Here is an 8,199-nt window from a genome sequence, read left to right on the forward strand (position 1 = left end):
GGCTAGCCACATTCCAATAGGTGGGATCACATTACCACCTCTGCTGCTGTTGTTATTGCTATTAGTTCCATTTCTTAGCTTTCTGATATTAATTTCATTTATTGCTATAGTTATGTGATATATTCTTTAAACTGATGTTTAAACTGATGTTGCTGTGATTTCATTGACCAAAGGCAAGGTAGAAAATCTTAAAAAATAAGTAAGTATTGGGTACCTTTGATAGACAGAGCTCCTTAAATCCACAACATACTGAATTTTGAATGTGAAAGAAAGATTGATTGATTATGTGCCCATCAAATTAGTGTTGACTTTTACTGACCACATAGATAGTTTTTCTTCATGACAATCTGTCATGAAGTTTGGTATTTTCATATTTAATTTATGGAGAAAAGGAACATTGTTAAAACATGGGGAATAAAAGTTATATTAACTGTACTTAATTTTAGTTAAGAAAAAGGTAAAGGTTTACACTGTCAGTCATGTCTGACTCTAGGGGGCAGTGCTCATCTCTGTTTCTTAGCTGAGGGAGCCAATGTTGACATCTCTGTGGTCATGTGGCCAGCATGACTGTATGCGGAGGTGCATGGAATGCTTTTATCTTCCCACCAAAATGGTATCTATTTATCTACCAGCATTTGCATGCTTTTGAACTGCTACTGGTAGGTTTGCAGGAACTGGGGCAATAAGAGGAGCTCACCCCATTGTTCAACGCTCATGTTTCAAACCTGGGCTGCCAGCTTTCCAGCTGACAAGCACAGCATCTTTAACTGCTGAGCCATCACTCAGTTTTTAGTTAAACTTAGCTACAATAAAGTCTATTTAAAACTTTTTCTTTGTTTGTTCTAACACCTTTTTTGGGAGTACAGTTCTAGGATGCCATACAAAGACCTAGGATCAAAGAAGAGACCCCAAAAAAAATCAAGCTGCCCAAAAATGTTGTAAATGAAGCACTTCCCCCTTTTCATGTCTATCACCAGTGTGTTACATGTCAAAACTTTGAGTGTACCCTTGTTGCTGCTATCTGCACACTTTTTTTTCCTGCCCTTGGATATCCCTGAAAAAAACCCAAATGTTCCTATTGGACCAAAAATCTTCCTGTTATGTTTGGTGTTCGGTGAGGCATCGACGAGGCAGTAGGTGAACAAACAGCTCCTTATTGCAGGTTTAAAACAGAAGCCTGGATAACAGCAGCTCCACCCTTATTTATACACTCAACAACTAGGTGGCAGCTAATAGGATTCAAATATTAGTTCCTGCTTTAACACAAGATAATTAGCATGTAGACAGCAAGTCTGGCTCTTAACTGACACAGTCTTATGATTGTTTTTTCAACAATTCCAAATACTTTACCTCAATACATTACACTTCCTTTGGTTGAGAAATGTTTTATCAGTTCTTATAGACAACAAATCCTCAACACAGGTTGATAGTCTGAGAATTATTGCCTTTATACTTTGTGTGTGCCAAGTAAGGAATGCACCTATAGTCAGGAACTCTGCCACAATAGCTGTGTGATTTCCTCTGTTGGCCATTTGCTGAGCACTGTGTAACTATGCAGGAATATACAAATAATGTTGATATGGAATGTATGAGCCATTGATAGGGGAAAAAAACTCAGTCCTGATAAAGTGTGAGAAAGGCATTCAAAATAACCTGCCTTGATTCTGTTGGGTATAAAAGAAGGCAGAGAGAAACTCTGGCTGGCTTTCAAGATTCTGTATCATATCCCACAAGCTTCCTCTAATGTAGCATTTCTCAATCTTGATGACTTTAAGATGGGTGGACTTCAATTCTCAATTCAATGCTGGGAAATTCTGGGAATTGAAGTCCACATGTCTTCAAGTTGCCAAGATTGGGAAACACTGCTATTTTCTTGAGTTGTTCATTTCCTGACCTGGCTTACCTCAAAGGGCTGACAGTAATGAAAGCAGGAGGAACCCAACCCTGATATGTTGCATATGCCATGTAGACAACGGGGAAGGTCCTCTTCCTCTCTTGATGGATCTGGGCTTCATCTGGAAAACTTCACTGAATCTAAAAAAGTGAAGACCAAACTTATTTTTATTTATTGTTTGTTCAGTTTGGTTTGGCTTTTTAAACTTATCTTACAAGACATCGTGATTAAAACAATAACATCTAGAATTTAAAGAAAGTAATCAAAGAAGAAAAACAAGAGTAAAGAAAAAATAGAAACAAGTGTGACTGTGTGGGTGTATATTTTTGTATCTCTGTGTTGCATGGCATATACGTTAATATATGATTTTTGAGGAGAAACACAACATTACAAAACATGAACGTTCAAGAATTAAATCCAAAATTAGAAAAATGTTAATATATGTAATAAATTGCAAACATATTTAAATAAACCTATTAATAATGTTACCCTGTCTTGTGAACATTCAAAGTTTCTGAGGTCTGTTTTTTAACAAAACAATTTCTAATATTTTGAGTACTAATTATCCAAAGAAACATATTCTTTTGCTATCCAGTGCTTTACACTAACAAACAAATGTGTTACGTTGCATATATTTTTGTGCCACAGAAAAATGTTCAATAAGCAAACAATGGTCAGTTGCATGGATTGCTGAGTGCAATGCCTAATTTTATCAACATCATTTGATTTAAAGCAGGATAAGTAACTGCTTTGCCATCTGTAATGGGATGTGAGAATAAGGAAGAACTACAGCCAAGGTAATAGTCAGATAAGAGAAATCTGAGTCCAAAGTCCAAATTTGAGAGAGTCTCGGACTTGGGTCTCCTAGTTCTTATTAGAATAAAATCAGGAAATGGCAAGGCACATTCAGACATGCAAGTTTCGGTTACTATAACCCATCGTAAAAGTAGTTTTAGTATTCACGACTTTAATGTTCAGATCTAATCAAAGGGAAGATTATAAAATCACAAAAATGCTAACAGAGAAGTGCTGCTTTAATGAAACCAATCATCACTGAATAGCAACAGCAATACTACTTAGACTTATATACCGCTTCACAGTGTTTTACAGCCCTCTCTAAATGGTTTACAGAGTCAGCATATTGCCCCAACAATCTGGGTGCTCGTTTTACCAACCTCAGAAAGATGGAAGGCTGAGTCAACCTTGAGCCAGTGAGAATCGAACTACAGCTGGCAGTCGGCAGAAGTAGACTGCAGTACTGCATTCTAACCACTGCGCCACCACGGTTCCATACTTATAACCTCCACTTTCTTTACTTTGTGAAATGTTTACAAACATGGCAAAGCTGCCCTTACAATACAGTCTTCAGCAATTGACTTATTTGTCAGAGGATGACATCCCAGTGAAGAAACAAGGACTCCAGCTGATAAATGGAGACAAATCCAGGGGAAATCTTTAATTGGAATATGAAGTAGACCAGTGGTTCTCAGCCTGTGGTCTGTAGATGCCTGGGGGCCATGATGTCATCAAAGAGGGTCTGCAAAGGTTTAAAGAAATGTTATGATTTAAATTTTGAATTAAGTCTTGGTGGTCTGTAGCCACAAAAGGTCCATGGTGAAGAAAAGGTAGAGATCTACTGAAATAGAAAATAAACAAAATCTCATTGTTGGATTTAATACTATGATACATTTAATTTTGGGGAAGAATAATTGGCAAAAAATCTTCCCAGATTTAAATCATGGTAAGCATGGTTTTAACTCTTCTGCTAAAACCAGTAATTGATCAAGAGGTTCACTTTAATTTGATTATGGCTTTAGAGTAGAGTAGATAGAGTAGAGAAGGGTAGATCTGGCGCTGATGACTCCATTCCTTGGAATGGTAGACTTAAGTCCCATGGAACTCAATGATTACTAATTCCAAGTAGCTGTGTTTCTATCAGTGATAACTCATGCCATACACATTCCATGTTGGAATGGTGTAAGCATCAAAAAGAGATGATAAGAAATTGCTATTTTGTTTTCTTCATTTGGAGAACATCTTAAATAGGATAAAAATGTTGGTCCTACCCATTGCATCAGTGATGCCCTCCATGGCCTCTGAGAAGCTAGAAAAAGTTTAGATCAGACATGTCAAACTCGCGACATCATGTGACATCACGCAACGTATCGGGACGGTTTTGCCATTGCTGGCAATGGGGTGGGCGCAGCTTCCGGATGACGTGTCCGGCCTGCGGGCCAGCAGTTTGACACCCCTGGTTTAGATCAAGTAATTTTTCATTAAAAAACATAGTGAAAATGAAAAATTATATATTGTTAGCTATCAGAAACCCTTGGATTGATATATGGAGTTAGTGAGAAATAAGATATAGGTCACCTGTTCTGTTTTTGTTATATATACCACCTCAATTTTTTCTTTGCATTTGGTTCTTGGCATCTTGTCATTTTTTTTATCTATGAGCTTTAAAATGGCTGCCAACACAAGCAATAAAAAATAAGAAAAACCTGGNCGCTCTCCCGAGATAAAGGGAGAGCTTTTGGGACTCTACTCCTATCCAGGAGTACTCACCTCGACCCCTTCTCCCGGGGCACAAGGTTCCAAGCCGCTGAACAGCTGCTGACCGCTGTTCATGCTGGCTCTGACGCCTTCCCAAGCGGACGGCTCCGAAAAGAGCCGCCATCGGCGCGCCGTCCCACCGGAAGTCCTCAAGGCTGAGTCAACCTTGAGCCAGTGAGAATCGAACTACAGCTGGCAGTTGGCAGAAGTAGACTGCAGTACTGCATTCTAACCACTGCGCCACCACGGTTCCATACTTATAACCTCCACTTTCTTTACTTTGTGAAATGTTTACAAACATGGCAAAGCTGCCCTTACAATACAGTCTTCAGCAATTGACTTATTTGTCAGAGGATGACATCCCAGTGAAGAAACAAGGACTCCAGCTGATAAATGGAGACAAATCCAGGGGAAATCTTTAATTGGAATATGAAGTAGACCAGTGGTTCTCAGCCTGTGGTCTGTAGATGCCTGGGGGCCATGATGTCATCAAAGAGGGTCTGCAAAGGTTTAAAGAAATGTTATGATTTAAATTTTGAATTAAGTCTTGGTGGTCTGTGGCCACAAAAGGTCCATGGTGAAGAAAAGGTAGAGATCTACTGAAATAGAAAATAAACAAAATCTCATTGTTGGATTTAATACTATGATAGATTTAATTTTGGGGAAGAATAATTGGCAAAAAATCTTCCCAGATTTAAATCATGGTAAGCATGGTTTTAACTCTTCTGCTAAAACCAGTAATTGATCAAGAGGTTCACTTTAATTTGATTATGGCTTTAGAGTAGAGTAGATAGAGTAGAGAAGGGTAGATCTGGCGCTGATGACTCCATTCCTTGGAATGGTAGACTTAAGTCCCATGGAACTCAATGATTACTAATTCCAAGTAGCTGTGTTTCTATCAATGATAACTCATGCCATACACATTCCATGTTGGAATGGTGTAAGCATCAAAAAGAGATGATAAGAAATTGCTATTTTGTTTTCTTCATTTGGAGAACATCTTAAATAGGATAAAAATGTTGGTCCTACCCATTGCATCAGCGATGCCCTCCATGGCCTCTGAGAAGCTAGAAAAAGTTTAGATAAGACATGTCAAACTCGCGACATCATGTGACATCACGCAACGTATCGGGACGGTTTTGCCATTGCTGGCAATGGGGTGGGCGCAGCTTCCGGATGACGTGTCCGGCCTGCGGGCCAGCAGTTTGACACCCCTGGTTTAGATCAAGTAATTTTTCATTAAAAAACATAGTGAAAATGAAAAATTAAATATTGTTAGCTATCAGAAACCCTTGGATTGATATATGGAGTTAGTGAGAAATAAGATATAGGTCACCTGTTCTGTTTTTGTTATATATACCACCTCAATTTTTTCTTTGCATTTGGTTCTTGGCATCTTGTCATTTTTTTTATCTATGAGCTTTAAAATGGCTGCCAACACAAGCAATAAAAAATAAGAAAAACCTGGGCTCTTCCTTCTACAAGCTAGAAACATTTTTCACGATATGTTCTCTTAAAAAAAAATCTAATGCTGGCTGGTGTGTTTTCCCAAACCATCTGAGTGACACAAACACTATTTACATCCTTGAAGATGATGTGGTTTTCTCCAGATCACTTACACTCAAAGCAGGGCTGATAGAGGCCTGCCTTTCAAAAGAAATATTTTTGGGGAATCGCTGAATGCCAAATCAAAACCATCTAATTTTGAAGGAGTATCCTTTTGGGCTTTTTTTTTACCTCAAAGACTTAAAGCCCCAAGTGCAAAAACTTAAACAATTCTATTAGATATAATCGTTATTTTATTAACATTATTCTCCAAGGATATCCCCCCCTTCTGATTATGAGCACTTTGCAATTTTTAGACAGTATGATGGATGCGACTCTTCTATGACAAGAATTTTAACAACCCTTCTTCAGCACTCAATGCACACCCAATTATGTGTCTGAGCTAGTAACCTTGAATTTATGTTGCCATGGTGACAAACTGGTCATGCATTATGGATTATCATTGAAATTCTACACCCCTACCTAGCATAATGAGAGTTGGGGACTTAATCAAATCAGCTATTCTGTGTGACACAAAGTGAAGAACTCACTGGTATTGTTCCACATCGAGAAAGGAAGCGGGGCCTGATCAAGTGGCAGCTGCAGTCTGATAGATTGCTCCTATATACATTTGTGAATGTATAGTCAGATGGTTTTCAATGCCTGGAATTTCTAGCTTAGGAAGCAGCTGTTCAGATAACCTCTGCCGTCTCACCTTGTTGTCATGGAACATTGAACAGAGACTGAGAATGTGGACAGATACATTGACAATGAACTGCATTTATTCTGCCTGGCAGCCTCCTTTCAGCATACGAGTGGGCTGGCTAAAAGGAAGATGGGGTAGAGGTGGGGAGGGGAATCGAAGGAGGAGCATGATGCCCGAGAACTGGAAAATAACACTGCAGTATCTTGCATTTGTGTTTCTGCTTTTTGACAAGAGAAAGGGGAGAATCAACTATGGAAAACATCCCCTTGGATTAATCTGGCTTTCCTTTCCTTCACTGTATGAAAAGGAGAGTTATGGGTTGGATGCCTAGTCTCCAACAATTTTAGATGTTTTGAAAGGTCTCTATAGTTTTTGGGGCATGTTGGTATCTTGATGATATCAGTCTTAGAAGACAACATGCTTCTTGGTTCAAGGTCTTGGACACACAAGACTGAATCTGTAGATCAAACCAAGTCAATTATTGTAGTACATTGTGGGATATGAGCCACTTTGGGATGTTTCTCTTCTAATGTTTAATCCTTTACCCAGTGGTGGGATTGAAATATGTGAACAACCAGTTCTCTGTTTGGATGCCACTTTCGGAAGTCCATTCTGGGCCTGGGCAACAAAAAATTAGCTACCGGTTCTGCCAAACTGGTGTGAACTGGCTGAATCCCACCACTGCCTTTACCGCTTTCCCACATGGAACAATGTAAACTCTTCACTGTCTGCAAAAATGGGTTTCAGGGTGGGAGCCACATTAAACAGGTTTTATCCTTAAACATCTAAACAACTGCCTGAGAAATGAGAAAGCTGAATATTGTATTGCAAAATATATTACTGATCCATCTGTTACAATTTTAAACAAAACATATTCATATATAATCATGGGCTCATTTCCAGTGTTCACAACCCAAGGCTTGGGTGGGTATTTGGGCTCCAGGAAATGCACATGTATCAATTGTGTGTGTGTTTGTGTGTGTGCATGAGAGAGAGAGAGAGAGAGAGAGAGAGAGAGAGAGAGAGAGAGAGAGAGAGAGAGAGAGAGAGAGAGAGAGAGAGAGAGAAATATAACATTTTTCTTTTTAGATTGAGACAAATGCCTGATCTCCTCTGCCCTTCCAATTCACTTGTATTCAAAGATCCTAAGACTTTCTGAAATAGTTAGCATATTTACAGATTTCCAATTTCTTGGCTATTCTATTTCTGCAGCTATTAAAAGCTTCTCTGTACAGTACACAGTTTATCCATTACCTGACAGATAGTAGAGGAAAAAAAGACAGGGAAAAAAAAACAGATCATCTTCTTCAGCACTTTATACTGTAGTCATAGTCAGGCACCAAACCTCTTGTTTGAAGAGCTTAAACAATTGTTCTCGGTCCATGTAATTTCCACCTGACGCAACAAGCCCTATGAATTTTAATTCTCATTCATTTACCATTCGTATTAGCTATGTTTGTTGCTTTGAGCTATTTATACAAATAATAAAGGCGGGATAAAA

This window comes from Protobothrops mucrosquamatus, unplaced genomic scaffold (assembly GCF_001527695.2).
Source record: "Protobothrops mucrosquamatus isolate PMUCROS unplaced genomic scaffold, P.Mucros_1.0 scaffold3436, whole genome shotgun sequence".
Lineage (NCBI taxonomy): Eukaryota > Metazoa > Chordata > Lepidosauria > Squamata > Viperidae > Protobothrops > Protobothrops mucrosquamatus.